Raw genomic sequence first — 17,798 nt, 5'->3', positions numbered from 1 at the left:
AAATACAATCCACTTGTTAAACACGCTCCACGGCACCACCCATTGCATTTAATTATAATTGTGGGTGAAAAAATTAAAGAGAAAAAAAATAGTATTTTATATTTCGAATAATAATTACAGATCGAATATTCGTCCACATCCCTACTTTATTCCTAAAACTTTACATATTGTTTACCTATACTTACATGTGCATATTTATAGAGGTACACTGTAATTACCGAAAGTTATACTGTAAATTCGTTTTAATTACTTTGTATTTTCCGGGCCGTAATCTAAAGTGTTACAGAAATCTCATCATTCAACAAATATGGCTGAAGCTGCTGGTCTTATTCCCTGTATGCTGTCTGGTTCAGTCTGTAATTGACCCTTCACTAAGCCCCGCCCTCCATAGTTACTTCAAGCTTTACAAGTCTATTACATTGGCCTGTGGTGGTTTTTGGGCGTTGCTTAGCAGGGTAAATTCCTCAAATAAAGGTGAATAATTATACAGCTTGAAATTCCCCGAACTGTAGTACGTACTCTGCCCCTGTTAATTTGGAAAAGAGGCCCGAGGAGTGATGTCACATGGTTCTTGTCTGTAGAGGCATCTTATTATGTAGAGGTTCTTATCCTTGTTCTTGGTTATGAAGAGCAGCTGATCTATCTTGGTAATGGAGGCAATTAAGAGAGAGTGTGATATCATTATTTTATTTTTTCAGCTCTTTTTTAATGTTTTGTACTGATATTTTTGTCATGTTTTATAGAGGCAAACTAGTGATGGAAATTTGGACAGGGAGATTTTAGAGAAAATCAAATTACACCATGGACCTCGATTCCCTTCTGCTACAACTTCAGTTGCTCCATCTTCACCAACCTCACCATCTTCTGCCTCTCCTTCATCTGCACCACCGGTTCCTACCGCTCCACCTGCACCACCCTCAGCTCCACCTTCACCTGCCTCATCATCGTCTGCTTCACCTTCACCTACCTCACCTTCTCTTGATCCTCCTTTGCCAGACATCATAAAACAAATAAAGGCAGAAAATGAAGCCCTCAAATTGGAATTAGAGGAACTAAAAACAAATGTTGTCAGTCGTAAGTGTTAATTAAGAAAAATCCAAATATTTTATAAACTAGTTGATGATAAATATTATCATTTAGAAGTACAAGTACATGCAAGTTTGCCCTACTGAAAATCTCTTTTTTCTTTACTGTTTTGCTTCCTAGAAATGCCAAAACTCCTTTGTACGATGGGCAAGCTGGGGAAATGGCTTGACGCAAAAGAGCAGAGCCCACAGGAACAACTGGTATCACCTTCCAGCATACAGGAAACTGTAAGTATGCTGTTTTTCAAACCACTACTGTAGTAACAGCTATAACAGCAAGGTAGGCACTAAAGACTTAAAAACCAATTCAAATACCAATAAAACACAAAAAAGAACCGCATACATGCACAAAATGGCGGCTAGCACAACACAACATTCTGAAACGTTTGTTTTTATAATGGGTTGTCTAAAAATAATAATAGGAAAAAAAACAAGGGTAGCGTGTGTGGAGCACCTGGCTCTCCAACATGTTCCCTGTCTGGCTCTCCAACATGTTGGTCTGTTGTCATCGTTGCTGTAATTGTGTCATCTAGTTCTGTGCTCCTATAAGCGTTAAGCTCCACACTGCAGTACAGTGGCTCAAAATTTCGGACACTGCCAGAATTTTATTGAAGGACAAATTTTATCGTAATGATCATTAATTGGCTGTTGGCGAATCTGTCAAACTAGTGTTAAAGGATTAGTTCACTTCAGAATTAAAATTTCCTGATAATTTATTCATCCCCATGTCTTTCAAGATGTTCATGTCTTTCTTTCTTCAATTGAAAATAAATCACGTTTATTTCTCTCTATATAATGGACTTCAATTGCAACCAATGGGTTGAAGGTCCAAATCAATGCAGTTTCATAGGGCTTCAAAGGGTCTACACGATCCCAACCGAGGAATAAGGGTCAAACCATCTAATTTTCTAAAATAAAGACATTTCTATACTTTTTAACCACAAATGGTTTACTTTGGGGTTCTGTTTCTGCACAACGTATTACGTTATCACATTGGAAAAGTACCAACCCAGTGTTAAAACTAACGTGGAAAGACTAAATCAAACGCCGAGAATGCACGCTTTGACGATAATGCATAAACTGACGTTGCATGAAAATGTGAAAACAAAGATGTTAAGATGTATTATTAAATGTATAAATATATATTTTTTGCACGTTGCATCAATGCATTGTTACACCACCTATAGAATGTATGTGATGCAAAGCTACATTGTATCAGGCCCCCTAAAAACTTTTTGTTAAAGCAATGTATTATTTTGTAATATATCTCTAATATTAATGCATGTTTGTCCTCTTCCCACAGCTTGAAATTCACCCGGGCTCAGGAGTTTATGCTCCAAAAAAATGTGTTGTGGTCAGCTAGCCATGCAAACAGCCCGACTACCATGGCACGGATGCTTCTCATTGGAGTTTTTGATATTGAGACACTACTAAAGAGCAATCTCAGAGGTACGTAATTGGTCATAGTGTGTGCAAGTGTCTGTATAATTATTATAATTTTTTGGTAATTATGTAGATTGAACATCATATCCCTGCGATGGACTGGCGACCTGTCCAGGGTGTCCCCCGCCTTTCGCCCTATGTTAGCTGGGATAGGCTCCAGCCCCCCGCGACCCTGTACACAGGATAAGCGGTTGACGATGGATGGATGGATGGATGGATGAACATCATATCTGAAGTCTTTGGGTAAGGGGTCAAAGTCAAAAAATAAAACTGCTCTATTATAGTAATTCTTGCATATTTACAGATATATGTACACTCATTCACATTTACATTGAAATATGATGCTTTATAAATAATTTGAGTTGGACTATTTACATTATCCCCATTTTATTGAAGCAGAATGAAAAATGTAATATATGGTTGAGTAGTTAGATAGGAGTGGAGTGAATTCTGATTTTGTTCTAATCTCTATTATGTTGCTCTTTCTTAGTGGGGAAGTCCAAAAATGCAAGCCCTGGGGAAACAAAAGAGCCATTGGACAGAATAAAAATTGATGCGATAATGAGTATGTATATTACTTGGTTAATTGGGCTTGAATTGTGTAAAACCAAATGTGACAGTAAAACCATCAGAATTGATCAGTTTCAGCTTGTTGTTTCCATGTGATGACACTTACACTGGGTTCTGAATAATGCTTAAATTTTGAGATGGTCCTCACTGCAGAACCCTAAATCCTAACCCTTACATATACCTAATCCTACCCATCTCCACCCCTGATCCCTAAACCCACCCCTAATCCTACCCATCTCCACCCCTGATCCCTAAACCCACCCCTAATCCTACCCATCTCCACCCCTTAGATCTGGATCCAACTCTGCCCCCTGGATCTCGTGTACTGCAATGAGGTGCTACTGTAAATTTCAGTAACATTAAGTTTGTTATCTACCAAACAATGTATGTACTGTGTTAATTTAGTGTTTTGGGTGATTATAATTTGTCTGTCTTTAGATAAATGTTATAAAACTAAAATGCTTTTCTTTGTCTTTTATACAGATGCAGTGATCCAGAAATTTCCAGGAACTACCAGGGGCCAATTAGGGGTGGCAATTAATCAGAAGGTCACTAAGCTGCGGTCATCCAAAAAGGCTCAAAATTAAAAAATGAACAGGCTGTATCTTACCTGTTGGTTGATTTTCCTGTTCTTGTCTTGTTTTATGTTTTGTTCTAATATTGTATTTGTATAATACAGTTGTGTGTTGAGTGTTCAGTAGTTTTCAAATTTTGAACAATTTTTCTTTTTAAATTAAAACTGTTTTAATAAAATTTTTATGTTTTAACTGTTTTACTGTATTACTTATTTTTTGCTAACTGCACTGTTTAACATTTAAGGTTTAGGCATGCCATGTTCATTGCATTGCAAGTGTGTAAGTACACATCCATACCATATATTTAAAAATATGTACGAAATTAATGAAAGCATGTTTTTTACATTTGTTTAGTTTACATCATACATTAATTTAAAATATTTTGCAATTAATATACATAATATAAGAACATAACATATATGTTTTATATATACCATTTATATATTCCATATACATTTATCAAACATATATTTTATATATATATATTTCATTTTAAATGTAAAATATATACTAAGACTATATAAAAACATATATATGTCACATGTATGTAAGCAATATGCTATGCATAAATGTGTAGTTGTATATTGAACATATATACAAAGAAATATATGTCATGTATATTTATAATTATATATGTGACATATATAAAAAAACACTTATACATACATAAAATATATGGGCTAGTTTTATATATGTCAATATATGAAATTGTTCCATTTTCTAATATGTTTTATATATGGGCAGATATATATGTACATATATGTTTTCACTTACTATGTGGATATATTTAATATATGTATATTTCATATGTTTACATATATTACATTTCCGTAGGACCACACCCCTAAATGCATTGAAGCAACTGCCATGTGATTGGTTGATTAGATAATTGCATTAATGAGAAATTGAACAGGTGTTCCTAATAATCCTTTAGGTGAGTGTATATATATATATATATATATATATATATATATATATATATATATATATATATATATATATATACACATTCTCAGACTAGCAAAATATGTTTCTCAGAGGCAGAATGGTTTCAGGTTTGCAGTGTTTGAGTTGAGTTAGGGTGGATGGTTTCAGAGCTGTCATGGAGGAAGGGTTGAGTTATGGACTTTTATGGACTCTGAGTCAGTTTTGCCCTGTAGAGGGTCAACAGAGAACTGTTCATCACACCTGTCATCATTGAATGATAACTGTTTCCAAGAACCACTGAGTGATTTCACATTCTCACACGTATACACAAACATCTACAAACACACCCAGATGCATCCTTTCTCTTGATCTTTTTATCTGTAAAAGATTGATAACCAATGCTGAACTTGACCTGTAAACCTGATCCAAATATTCCATCTATGCTCCAAAGGAAAGATGTGTTGTTGTTAGGGTATGTAAATTACCTCTGATCTTCTCTTAGAAATGTTTTGGGTTTCAGCTCATGTTTTGAAGGAGAATGTCTGCTGCTATTCTTTGGCCCTTAGGTCTTAAGAGTCAGGTGGGTTACAGTCAATTGTTAAAGGAATATTTTGGCTAAAATTCATCATTTACTCACCTGCATGTTTTATTTAATTTTTTTTATTGTTCTGTATGGCTATCTCTTCATGGAACACAACAGGGAATTATTCAGCCGTTGGTAACCAATAGCATCTCTGAAGCATCCCGCTCTTATGGTGTCTCCTCGTACGTGTTAGTAATGACACTCAAAACTGCCTCCTCTAAAGTGGTCCGCCACATTAAACAGCAAATTTAATCTGAGGCGATTCAACAACAGCTTTTGCCCTCTTGATGTCTTTGTTTCACTGAAGAACCATTTGCAAATGGCTTTGAAATGGTATGGTTCTTCCACACTGACAATGAGACATACTCTCCTTTGATATCTATTCATAGCATGAGACATTCATGCAGCCGGCCGTGGTCAATGGCATCATACACGTAATGAAGTTTTTTGAAAAGATGAATTGGAGGAGCAATGTCATCTGACTGTTATAGCGATTGCTGCATGACTAAAGGCAGGAAATATTGCTTTTTGCTTTCTAGAAATAACACAGCCGTTGTTTTAAACATTTTACTTCTGTGTGTCTGTCTCGGGTGTGGAAATTAGTTTTTGAGATCTCTAAAACTTAACCAAAAATATTTCCAAACTTAATATAATATTGAAATGATATTGCATTTTCTAAATCTTCATGCTCCAAGAGTTGCTCTTGGTTTTGGCTGAGAAATTTGAATTTTTCCAAGCATTCAACAAAGACAAATATTTGAGTTGTATTATATCAGGATCTTTTAGGTAACCCAGATTCTCAACTTTTTGGCAAATTCTTTCATCAAAGCCGGTTGAAGAGGGATGGGTTGTAACTGAGATCTCTCTTTCTATTTCTCACTCTCTTTCTCTCTCCTCCTCCCAGTTTCAGCACCCCTGACCCCTCTGCCTTTCAGCCTTCAAATCTACTAGGCCCATGTGGGCATCGCCTCGCCCGAGGAAAAAAATTGCCTCGTACAAAAACTTCACCCAAAATGTGCTACCTTGCATTAAGGATCTGGGTGAGTGATGAAATCTACAGAAACATTGTGAAAAACACTTGCACACCATGTCAAAATGATACGAATTGACTGAAGTAGAAAATACCCCTTGCTGAGGGGCAACTGCTAACCTTATGCTCAGTGGGCAGAAGAAATGGATATTTGGTCTTTAAGAAGAAAAATGTACTGTTTTAGCAAACAATCTGTATGAGAGAGGTGATTTTGCTACAAGTGAGTTGAAAGAGGTGCAGTTAACCATGACTGATTGAGCATGTTTTCATTCTGTTATGCATCGGGTGCTAGTGGCATTTGTTTCACACAAAACATTCATGTAATGCTGCCAAAGAATGGTACAGTATTAATTTACATTGGCAGTATCCCTGAAGGCAAAATACTGCAGTTCAATGGCAACTACACATTGTCAACATTGAAATATGATTGAAAATGTAGTCTTTAGACTATGATTTGTCTATAATGTGGGGTTTGGTTCAACTATGCTAAGATTCATGTACCTACATTATCTAATTTGTGCAATACCAATTCACAAATTGGTGGGTGAATGTACAAAATATTTGGGTGGACAATCAAAAGCTTTAAATATATTATTTCTCTGTTTTAGTGTTGGTGTAGTTACTGCACTACGTCTTTATAGAGCAGAATAATGATCGTTCATATCTTTCTTCTTGCATTGATAGAAACAGCAAACATTATTACCATTCTTTACCACTCCACCACCAACTTAGCGCTAAACAACGCAAGTTCTCCCGTGAACAAGTTCTCGCATGAATACACATGCCAATGTGAATGAGCTTTTCTTGCATTGTTTATCACCAAAACCAATGCAATTTCTCCCATGAACATGCATGCCACTGTGAATGAGCTTCTCTTACATTGTTTAGCACTAAAGCAACGCAAGTTCTCATATAAAAATGCATGCCACTGGGAATGAGCTTCTGTTGTGTTGTTTAGTACTAAAAGCTATGCATGTTCTCACATGAACACACATGCCACAGTGAACGAGCTTCTCTTGAGTTGTTTAGTGCTAAAACAATGCAAGATCTCGTGTGAACACGCGTAAACAACACAAGTTCTCCCGTGAACACGCATGCCACTGTGAATGAGCTTCTCTTACATTGTTTTGGACTAAAAACAACGCAAGTTCTCCTGTGAACACGTGTGCCAGTGTGAATGAGCTTCTCTCTTAGCGCTCATAAATGCGCAACATATTTTAACATTTTCACTGCAAAATGGCTTAAATTGATGGGTTTTTAACTCTTAAACCTATCATATATCTTCAGAAGACTAAAAGAAGCAGGAGATGCATGGACTACTTTTATGATACTTTTGAGTACTTTTTTTAAGCTTTAAAGTGAGGAATTATCCACTGCCATTGTATTTAAAGATGGCCCACGATATCTCCTCATCCAACAAAAGAAAGTAATGCGTGTTTTAAACAACATAAGGGTGAATACCAAAAATTACAGAATTAAAATTTTTGGGTTAACAATTCCTTTAAAAAGAGCAAGGTTGAAAGACATTATATGAAAAAATAAAAATCATGCATATAGTATGTAGTGACACAGATCAAGCCAAAGACTGTAAAAGACAAGCAGTTTCAAGTGGAATATTATGCCAACTGTAGCAAGCGGAACTGTTAAGTTTAGTTAGCAGATGTGAGAACAGCTGCTGCCTCAAGTGATTCCATTACTGCATGCAGAGTTGTTTTCCATGATTGTTCCCTTACAGAGGTTTTGACATGTAAGGGTGAGAGGAAACCAGCCTACAATTACTACATCAGATGGGTCCAAATGAGTTTTTTTGTTTGCTTTGTTTCTTTTTTTTTAGCTGAGGGAATTAAATAGGTACTTTAAACAGTAGTGTTTATTGCATTTGTCTGATCCATAAAACATAACCTTCTGCTATTTGTTTTCTCAAGGGTTGAGACATTAACCTTTGCCTGAAGCAAATAAATCTCTTTGTAAGCAGAGAGTTAGTTAGCGTAAAATTATTTTTCACACCTAATATAGGTGTTAAAATACTCCTAAGAGAGAAAAGTCAAAGGCTGATCGAGAATGATCGCAACTCTCTCTAGGGTTCTGTGCCTCAGTTAATGTTCTCTGATTTTCAAGCCCTCCAGAAAGCAACAAAAGCACCACTGCACTTTTCTACTAATGGAAGAGCTTTTTGGCACTATATATATATATATATATATATATATATATATATATATATATATATGATGGTGCCCTTATTTTTCCCTTAAGTCTTTTCTTTTCAGAATTAATGCATTGAAGGAATTATTTGCTTGCCAGTTTTAGTTGTGCAGTTTTTTGTTATTATTATTTATTATTTTATGAAGTATAAAATGGTCTTTAAATGTAAAAAGCACATTACATTTCTCAGAGACCTGAGAAATTATTTCACTTTTAAAACACAAATGACTCTCAAAAGAAAATGCATTGAAAGTTATTTATTTGAAAAAAAGATGTTTACAAAACAAAAACAATTTTTTTTATACTATAACACTTTATGTATTGCCTTCCCCTGAGTTATCGGGGTTTATTGTTACATACTGAATTATAAAATGTTGACAGGTCTGATTATTATATCCATTGATGACAGATAATGTGTTAGAGGAAGGACTGACTCTGACAAGTGGTACAAAAAAGCATTGTTTGTTCTGCTAATTAATCAACATCCACACAAAAAAAGTTGATTGACAAACAAAAGGAATCAGACACAAGTATCACAGAAGCAGAGAGAGACAATCATAGTTTATGTGCTCTTACACAGAGAGAGAGAGAGAAGGGGGGTCTATACTGAGTTTCTCAGTACTCGGGTACAGTCACAGTCACAGTAAGTTACACAAGTGGCAGAAGAAACACATCTCTACCGCTAAAATATTCTTTACTGTTGTCATTTGTATATGCAAAGGGATAGCTCACCCAGAAATTATAATTTGGCCGTGATTTTCTCAAAGTAATCAAATGAATGTTTGCATACTGAGAATTCTCTCAGATTTTTTGCTGTAAATGTAGCTATTTTAGTTAAGTTTGTGAAAAAGTTTTATGGAAGGACTAGTATCTTTCCCTTAGGTGTGATGGGAACATGTCATGAAATATTAAATAGGGACATTGTCATTTTGGTTTCATGTGTTGAAGAGTCAAACACTGTGGAAATGTTCAATCGAGGAGATCACAGACACAGCTAGAAGCACCTGGGTTTGATTTAATCGTATTTGCTTGATTCTCAGCTGACTATGACAAATGCTTTAGTCATACTTGTTAGAGCAGGAGGAAAATAAGTATAAGTTTGCCTAGACTCACAGCAGTCTGATTTGATGTTATTGCATCCAGGAAATTGCCCTAGCAGTAATGCTTATAAAAAAAATACAAAAAAATAAAAAGACAATGTGTTCTTGAATTAAGTTAAATGTTTTTCAAAAGAAAACCTTTGGTTGGGGGACACTTTGTAGCCAGATTAATTGAGTGAACTCTGATGTTGTGAGTAAAACGATTGCTTTGCTTTAATTACTGTTTTACTTCATTGTCTTTAGTCCCGTGTCCAAGACAAATTGCACTGCACAACACCAGAATGAACAATTACACAGTTCAAATGGGAAATGGCATTCTGTTACTGTTAAATCCTTATTTAGTTACTGCAATGTTCGCAATATTCATTGTCTTGATAGCACATATTCTGTACCTGTACATTGCCAATACATCTAGTTGATGTGGTCATCTGGAGAGTGTAATCTTTAGAATGGTTATTCATCAGAAATATGACATTAAAACATTCCTTTTTGGGTGTTAGGCCACGTCCACTCTATTAAGTTTTTGGATAAAAACACATTGATTTTGCGATGTTTGGCTCTCTCATCCACATTGGAATGGTGTTTTTCCTCCACCTAAAAACAGCTTAGAAACATTCTCTAGTATAATATATTGTACTATTCAGTATAATTTATATTATATATTTAATATATCATCACTATCGTATAATTTGGAAAACAAAGACAATAAGTAGGAAGCTGAAAACAGAGTTTTCAACTGAAAACGTAGTGCAGACGTGGTCTTAGAATGCCTTTGAGTAAACATTTTCGTGATGTTTTTGGTTAAAAATGTGCATTACGTAAATGTACTTTTGTTTTTTTATGTACAGATATTTGTACAAAAATGTGATACTTTAAATACAATGTAATGCTTTCCAGATGATGCAAGCAGGTGTCTTTGTGATGTACGCTATGTTTGCTTACCGGGATACTGAAAGTTAGTTGTTTTGGGGATTTATTTTATTATTGTAAATACCAACTATGTAAGTTGCAGTTGTTCTCTTATTTGATCAGAGATGCAGTGTTGAATTATGGTTGGTAGCAGGTGGGCAGTCCTGCTCTTGTTGTCTCTCAGGTCCTGGTGTGTGAGAGTCTTTACAGAGTAGGAGTGGAAGTTTTCTACAGGTTTGGATTTTACACAATTTTACAGAAGCCACTCAGCAGTGATTTTGAGCTCAGGCACTATGGAAAGATACATGGTTCCAGCTGAGAGATACAGTTCCCACACTGGGTGAAGGGGGGGTGTTTCATGGAGTCCAAAAGAAAACTCCACCTGAACCCCAACAGAACGCTAGACTCTTCTACATCTTTCTGATTTTATTTTATTTATTAAGGAAATAGCTCTGGCAATAGCTCTGTTCCAAAACTTAGCAAACTGCCATCATAGGCAGAATTATAAGACATCAGTGTTTTCCGACCTAAAAGCAGTTCCAAAACGTAGGCAGCAATACCCTTTTCAACTCTGTGGACCCACCGGTGGGTCCAAAAGGGGCGCTTTGCTGTGAATAAAGTTTACGCTTAAAATGTTCAAGTCCCCAGAAACCTAAGTAAGGTTGTATGGGGTGATATGGGGTATCGTTGGAAAGCTTAGAATCTGAACGTTTCATAGATAACACGTTTAGATAGATTATTCACATTTATGTTACTTTCCCAATCCTGTAAAATTAGCCTAAAACGCCTAATCAAGGCATACCCAAAGTAAATTTAAAGCTGTTCTTGAACCGTTTGGAGTACATGCATGGTTTTGGTCACATTTGAAAGGGGACACTCTGAAGTTTTTTCTCCAGCAGTCAGAATTACTGTAAGTGCTACTGATTTTGAGTAATAGAAGTTTGAACACAATGAAATAGAATTTTCTTTTTCCGCCTGAAATTTTTTTTTGCATACAGATGCCTGCAGATGACTATAACTTGTAGCTATTAGCTTGAGAACACAATGGGATCACAGCATGAATCCTTACCTAGTCCAGGTTCAAATGTTATAACAATATCATAAAAAAATGAATATTTTACACATGTTTTTCTAAGGGTACACCCAGGCGTTTTACAAAAGTGCCTTTTGGATACTCCAAAAGGTCACTTTGGAAACCTAGGACAAAAAGGCTGCAACTTTTGAACGCTTCAACGTACAGTCATAATTGTGGGCTCTAATGAAAGATGACACTTAGAGCTATCATATTCCATATCCAGATCCACTATTAGTTTTGCTGACACAGAGTAACTGATGCATAAACACATTAGAGTGCCTTTTCCCTTCTTGAAACTAAATGTTGTGCATATAAAAGAGTCAAAACTAGTGCTATGGTGGACAATTTGTTTATATAAAAAATACACAACAAACTATTTACATTAATTTTTACATAAAGTATTTACAAACCATTATAAAATTGTACATGTTTCTAGCAACATGCCAGTCATTGTAGCAGTCACATTTGTGTACAAAGCACATAGGCACAACACAGGAGAGTACTTCACTGGTGTCTTTGCATGACACTGCCTGCACTTCAGACGACCAGCGGTGCAAGATTTGGTGATGTGCAACAGCCTGTGATGTGCTCTTACGTGGAGCAGGAGATACGGGTCTGGCTGTGGATTGAGACCCCAACTCTGCCATGCTCCTCAGCAAGGGTCTCTCTGAAAGCCCTCCTCTCTTGATGAGGTGCTGTCCTGCTGCTCCACTTTATGTGGCCGCTTGCTGAGTGGGGGAGAATAAATAAATGTAATTTACAAAGCTAGACACAACTTCTCCATCTTTTCTGTATTCTATATATATATATATATTAGTTTTTCTTTTCGAGTGTGTAAAAATGTATTATTGTATGTATATTTACTGTAAATACTGTATACTTTGCCAATGTACTATGGAACAAAGAGATGGGCCTACACCTCCCCCCATGAATTCAGCACTGTAACAAATAGATGGCCCTACACCTCCCCGCATTGTAACAAATAGACTCTCAAACACAACATATATTCTTATTTTCAACTTATATTTATTGATTTATTTACTATATATATATATATATATATATATATATATATATATATATATATATATATATATATATATATATATATATATATATATATTTTACAGTAAATATACAAAACATCTATATATCATGTCAATAGATCTGAAACAAACAATGAACTAAAAACACGCACAAACGGTTCAAACACTCACTGAGGAAACACAGGACAAAGGGTAATTACAAAATGTGTATTCATTATTCAAACTAAAGCTTATTTATGCGGAATATACAGTAATATATGTTATAAACACAAGAAAACACTTACTTGTCCAGAGCCGTGTCTCATCTCTCCATCTGCCTCTGAATCATCTGTATTGTTTTCAGAAATTTCATCTCCAAACTCAGAATTTTGACAATGAATGCCTTCTTATATCACATCCTGGGGTGAAAATCCTGTTTTTAGCGTCCGTTTCACCATATTTAAATCGCCAAATGTGTAAACAGTTCCAAAGCAGCTCTGCATGCATTTACGCACGGAGGCGCACAGCAGGGGTAAACTTCGAGGAAACTTTGCGCACAGGAATAACAGAGCCGTCATCTAATAGTTCCACTAAAGCCGCATATCACTGTTTTCAGAATTTCATTGGCTATACGATGCGTCAGTCATTTCCACTCTTCAATGTAATTGGTTTGATCAGTAAACAAAGGAAAGTGGGTATGCCCTTACACTCGACACAGATGGTGGTTGGGTATTGAAGGCTGTGGACAGGACATGGAAGCTCCTATTGGGTCAAATGAGGTGTCAATCGAAAGGCCAGAGTGCGTGCTTCCATTTTGATACCGGATATAGGAAATGTTTACATCTGAACTGAAGTTATTACCGGTAATATGTGAAAGATTAGGCACAGCTGCCAGGTGCTTTGAAATGATGCAACAAGAGTCTGTGGATATTTATTGATGTAATACTGTGATTTGGACTAAACATTTTACTTGATTTGATCATTTGGACATTTGACAATGAAACAACACCGTTTTTGTCGGGAAGTTATGGCTCAGTGTACAACTATGAGGCATCATAGGTGAGTTGCCTAAATTTTGTTATTGGTTGTTTATATGTTGGTGGTCTGACAAAGATATAGATTGTACCTGCTGTTGTGATTGTATCTTAAAATGGTTTATATCAACAGAAAATCAAGAAATGTAGCTTTCCAAAGATATGTGGCATGTGTACCAATGTAACACACAGCTGTTTTGTTTATCGCATACTTTTATTTTGTACATTTAAGGGCCCGTCCGCGGGCCTAGATTTCCATGGTGTTAAATAACAAAACAATATCTGAATCACAAAAAATGTGGAGACATCAAATACAAATGTCACTTTTATACACTAATCACTGCTTCTGTATGCCCCAAATAGCTAAAAAATACTTTATATCTGTTTTTACCTTGTATGGTAAGTGTTCTACAAAATAACCAATTTTTACCTGTCTGTGAGCTTGCTTGTCTGAATAGCATTAGCTAACATAGCATTGCGTCCGATGTCATATCTAACACCCCGTTTCCACCTGGTATTATGATGCGTCTCGGGTGATCCGATCGCATGTGGTCAGGTGAAACACATCGCTGTTTACACCTGGTCACTTAAATGCAAATGTCGAGAGCCCGGGCATGCAGTGCGAGAGCGCAAACAAGCGGATTTCCTTCGTTCTCACACAAAACTCGTCACGCATGCTCAAATTCATGATGCTCTCTCACTTATTCTGCTTGATCTCACTCGGGGAGTGCGTGTGCATGCTCAAAATGTGGCCGGTGCTCCTGCAAATCTCACGGCTCCCTCTCTCGAATCTGCTCTCACAAGATTGTGCATTCGCAAATCTTTCCATGCTTTTGCTGTAGGATTTCTTTCTCTTCACTATTGGAATAAACATGGTCTAAACTTAGCAACCAATCAGAATATGCTTCCTTGACTGACCAATGAAAATGCTACCTCATACATGGTATCTCACTGGCTGAGGGTGAACTGCACTGGGAGTTCTTTGATCATCAATCACAGAGGCACAGAATTGGGGAACACAGGTGTGGCAGCGGGGGCGTGGTCAAGCGCCCGTCCAGGGGAGAAAGCGGTAAGGGCCCTTGCACCTGAGCTAAATTATGTCTAACACCTGTCTCTAATTTCAGTAAGCACGGGGAGAGCGGCATAAGAAGCAGCCACATGTCTATAGAAGTGCTGAGTTCTAAATTAAACTTTACCTGTGATCTTGAAGCCCTGTTCCCTGTGTCCTCCTTCCCTCCTTGGAGAGTTGTATCACACTGGTGCCGAAACCCGGGAAAATTATTCTCCAAGGAGGGAAGGAGGACACAGGGAACAGGGCTTCAAGATCACAGGTAACGTTTAATTTAGAACTCAGCACTTCTATAGACATGTAATCTCTTAATCTTTTGCATACAAAGAACACAGCAGGCTTCTTTGTGTCAGACTCTCTCTCTCCTCTGGAGGTTCTGTGGCTGCTTCTTATGCCGCTCTCCCCTTGCTTACTGAAATGAGAGACAGATGTTAGACATAATTTAGCTCAGGTGCAAGCGCCCTTAACGCTTTCTCCCCTGGACGGGCGTTTGACCACGCCCCTTCTGCCACAACAGGTAATTAATTTAATTAATTGATGTCAAATTAATCAAATGTATCTTTAAGATGTGTAGAAATGGGATGTTTGGATGATTTGCAGATATGTCTGTCTAACTGCACCGTCACACTGTATGAATAGAATGAACAAATATATGTATCATAAAGTTCAATATGGTCATGCATGTCTTGTGTACTTTTCAGGTACATAATTGTTAAACTAGTGTGTTTTTTTATTTTATTTTGTTTTTCAGTTGCATCTAGAACTGTTCAATTTTTTAAGTTAATTGCCATAAATAAGCATTGAGTAGCATGCTAAATTCCCCACAAATATGTACTGTGACATTATCATGGTACAGTGATGATATCAGATGTGTTTTTTTTTACCATTTTACTTTTATTTATGGTACTGAATGTCTATATATATATATATATATATATATATACACACACCATGGTATTTACATGTTACTTCATGGTACTTACAACAGTACCATAGTACATTACCAAAAGTACTGTATTACAATTGTAGATGTTAAAATAAATAAATAAATAACCATGGTACAAAAAAACATGTCAAAACCATGATCTTGTCAGATCGCTGAAATAGTATAAGGATTGATGCTCCAGGACTTATTGCATGTGTTGGTTTAAAATGTTGTATACTGTTTCAGTCTGGTTCCATTGATGAGGCAACTCGTTTTTGATCACTGTAATAAGTGATCAGACACAAGCAGACAGTGAGCAACAGTGACTTGGCAGCAGCCGACTACAGTGCATAGGGAAATGACCAGTTTATTTATATTTAGGAAAGTTAGCAATTGTCATTTAATTTGTAGTTTAGGGAGTGTATAAACAAGCTTTTTTTTGTCTTGACAGTCTTGACAGCTGGTGTACAAGCACTATTAAAAAAATGTGTAGTCTTATGTGTTGTCAGCTTATTATCATAAAATGTATGAATCACAAAATGATGTTGTGTTTTGCAGATCATTCCCAGGTTATTCTTTAAAGGCTCCTCTAAAGGGAAGAAAAAGGTTTGTGTCCCCATGTAAGGTAGTCAACATCAGCAGCAGGACTGTCTCAATCCAGTTCTGTATGGTGAACAAAAATGTGGTCAGGACTTAGATGAACTTAGATTTCTCCTAGCCAGTATGGGTAGACGGACAGTCACACTCCCAGAAAATGTTGACCATGCTGAGGTAAAAAAACAACAACTAACAATTACTGTAGCTAACAAAAACTATCAAGTGATTTTTATTCAAAGGAAGGTTTAATGTTTACTTAGAAAGCTATCTTACTACTTTACTGCATTTTCTTCCATTCCGGCTACAGCACATTCTCAGGGTCTGACGGATGCAGATTCAATGTTTTATATTGAAAAGTATTAAAGTGACAGCTGTAATGTATTAAAACTGTTGTATGCATTGTGTTCACTCGTTCATTAAGTAAAAAATGCATTTGTTAAAATGTTCAAAAACAAATGTTAAATAATAATTCTAAAAGTAATAAAGACCACAGAATATGACCAAATTGTTTGGTTACACAGAACTCGTTCACCATTCATCTCCAGGAGGAACTAAACACATTGCCTCTACCTACAGATGTACATGCATTCCAAAAGATGCCTAAAGCAGCCTGCCAAGTCTGTGGGTTGTCTATGCCACTGCAAGTCTTGGCTGTACATGTCAAGTACTGCTGTACTGACAAATCTTCCACTGAGGATGACATGGATTGTTCTGGAATGGTAATGCAAATTTTATGAAACATTTAACCTCACTGTATCTTCCAAACTTTTTTTTTAATTTTTTTTTTTTATCTTAAATGACATGAAGAAAGTGTTTTTATAAATATTAATACATATCTTATATTTTCACTGTAGACTTTCCCTCCTGTATTGCTTCTGGATCACCTAGCAGAAACAAGTTCTAAAGCCAGCAGTAATAAATCAATCACTGAGGTAACAAAGCCTTTAGCAATAGCACTGTTAGCACTCACAGATTATTTATTCATTTATTTATTTATTTTCAATATTTAGTGGTGCATTAATTGACTTGATGATGACTATTAAAACACATCCTATATTTCATTGTTGTTTTCCCTTCCTCTACCCACTTCTTCTGGATTGCCCTCAACAGAACCAACTTCTGAAGCCAGTGGTAGTGCTAATAAATCAAGCACTGAGGTATAAAATTATCAATATTGCAAGTACCCAGCACTGATATTTCTTTGAATATTCAAGCTGAAGTGTGTAACTACTGTGCCACTGGTATCATCAAACAGAATTGCAAAAAATTTGCATTGTGTTTAGACGCAGCTTTTTAAAATACTTTCCCAGTCTGCCATTGATCAAACAAATAGATAGTCATGCCCATATTTAGCCTCACAGTCAAGCCATTGGTTACACACTTTAGATTTAAGTAATGTTATTTTATGACTTTTCTGTAGTATTGATGTGATGTGACATTGTGTGTTTTTGTGTTCTATTCAGGCTCCATGTCCACTGTGTATAATTAATTGTCCCATGAATGATTTAGAAATTCATGCCAGCTTTTGTGGAGAAAGGTATCTAAACACCTATCAATATTTAATAAATATGGAAATAGTTTTTCCTTCCAAAGTAAAACTGAAAAATCATTTTAATTAAAAAATGAACAAGAGTACATTTTCTTGTTTA

The 17,798-nt window shown here is 36.1% G+C and overlaps 1 long non-coding RNA gene across 4 annotated transcripts; it reads left to right on the top strand.

Moving 5' to 3' along the window:
• Nucleotides 1–539: 539 nt before the first annotated feature.
• On the top strand, nucleotides 540–3,805 carry LOC127636282 (uncharacterized). 4 transcript variants are annotated; one of them, XR_007969571.1, is made up of 7 exons: nucleotides 540–647; nucleotides 744–1,074; nucleotides 1,207–1,313; nucleotides 2,389–2,534; nucleotides 2,602–2,771; nucleotides 3,019–3,093; nucleotides 3,582–3,805. It is a non-coding gene; the product is annotated as an uncharacterized LOC127636282 (long non-coding RNA). The 4 variants fall into 4 exon arrangements; XR_007969572.1 differs by having other exon boundaries at nucleotides 3,389–3,805; XR_007969570.1 differs by having other exon boundaries at nucleotides 3,019–3,433.
• The last annotated feature ends 13,993 nt before the right edge of the window (nucleotides 3,806–17,798 follow it).

Source organism: Xyrauchen texanus, chromosome 44, assembly GCF_025860055.1.
Source record: "Xyrauchen texanus isolate HMW12.3.18 chromosome 44, RBS_HiC_50CHRs, whole genome shotgun sequence".
Taxonomy (NCBI): domain Eukaryota; kingdom Metazoa; phylum Chordata; class Actinopteri; order Cypriniformes; family Catostomidae; genus Xyrauchen; species Xyrauchen texanus.
Note: the sequence above shows the minus strand (reverse complement) of the source record. Positions and strands in the feature narration are given on the sequence as shown.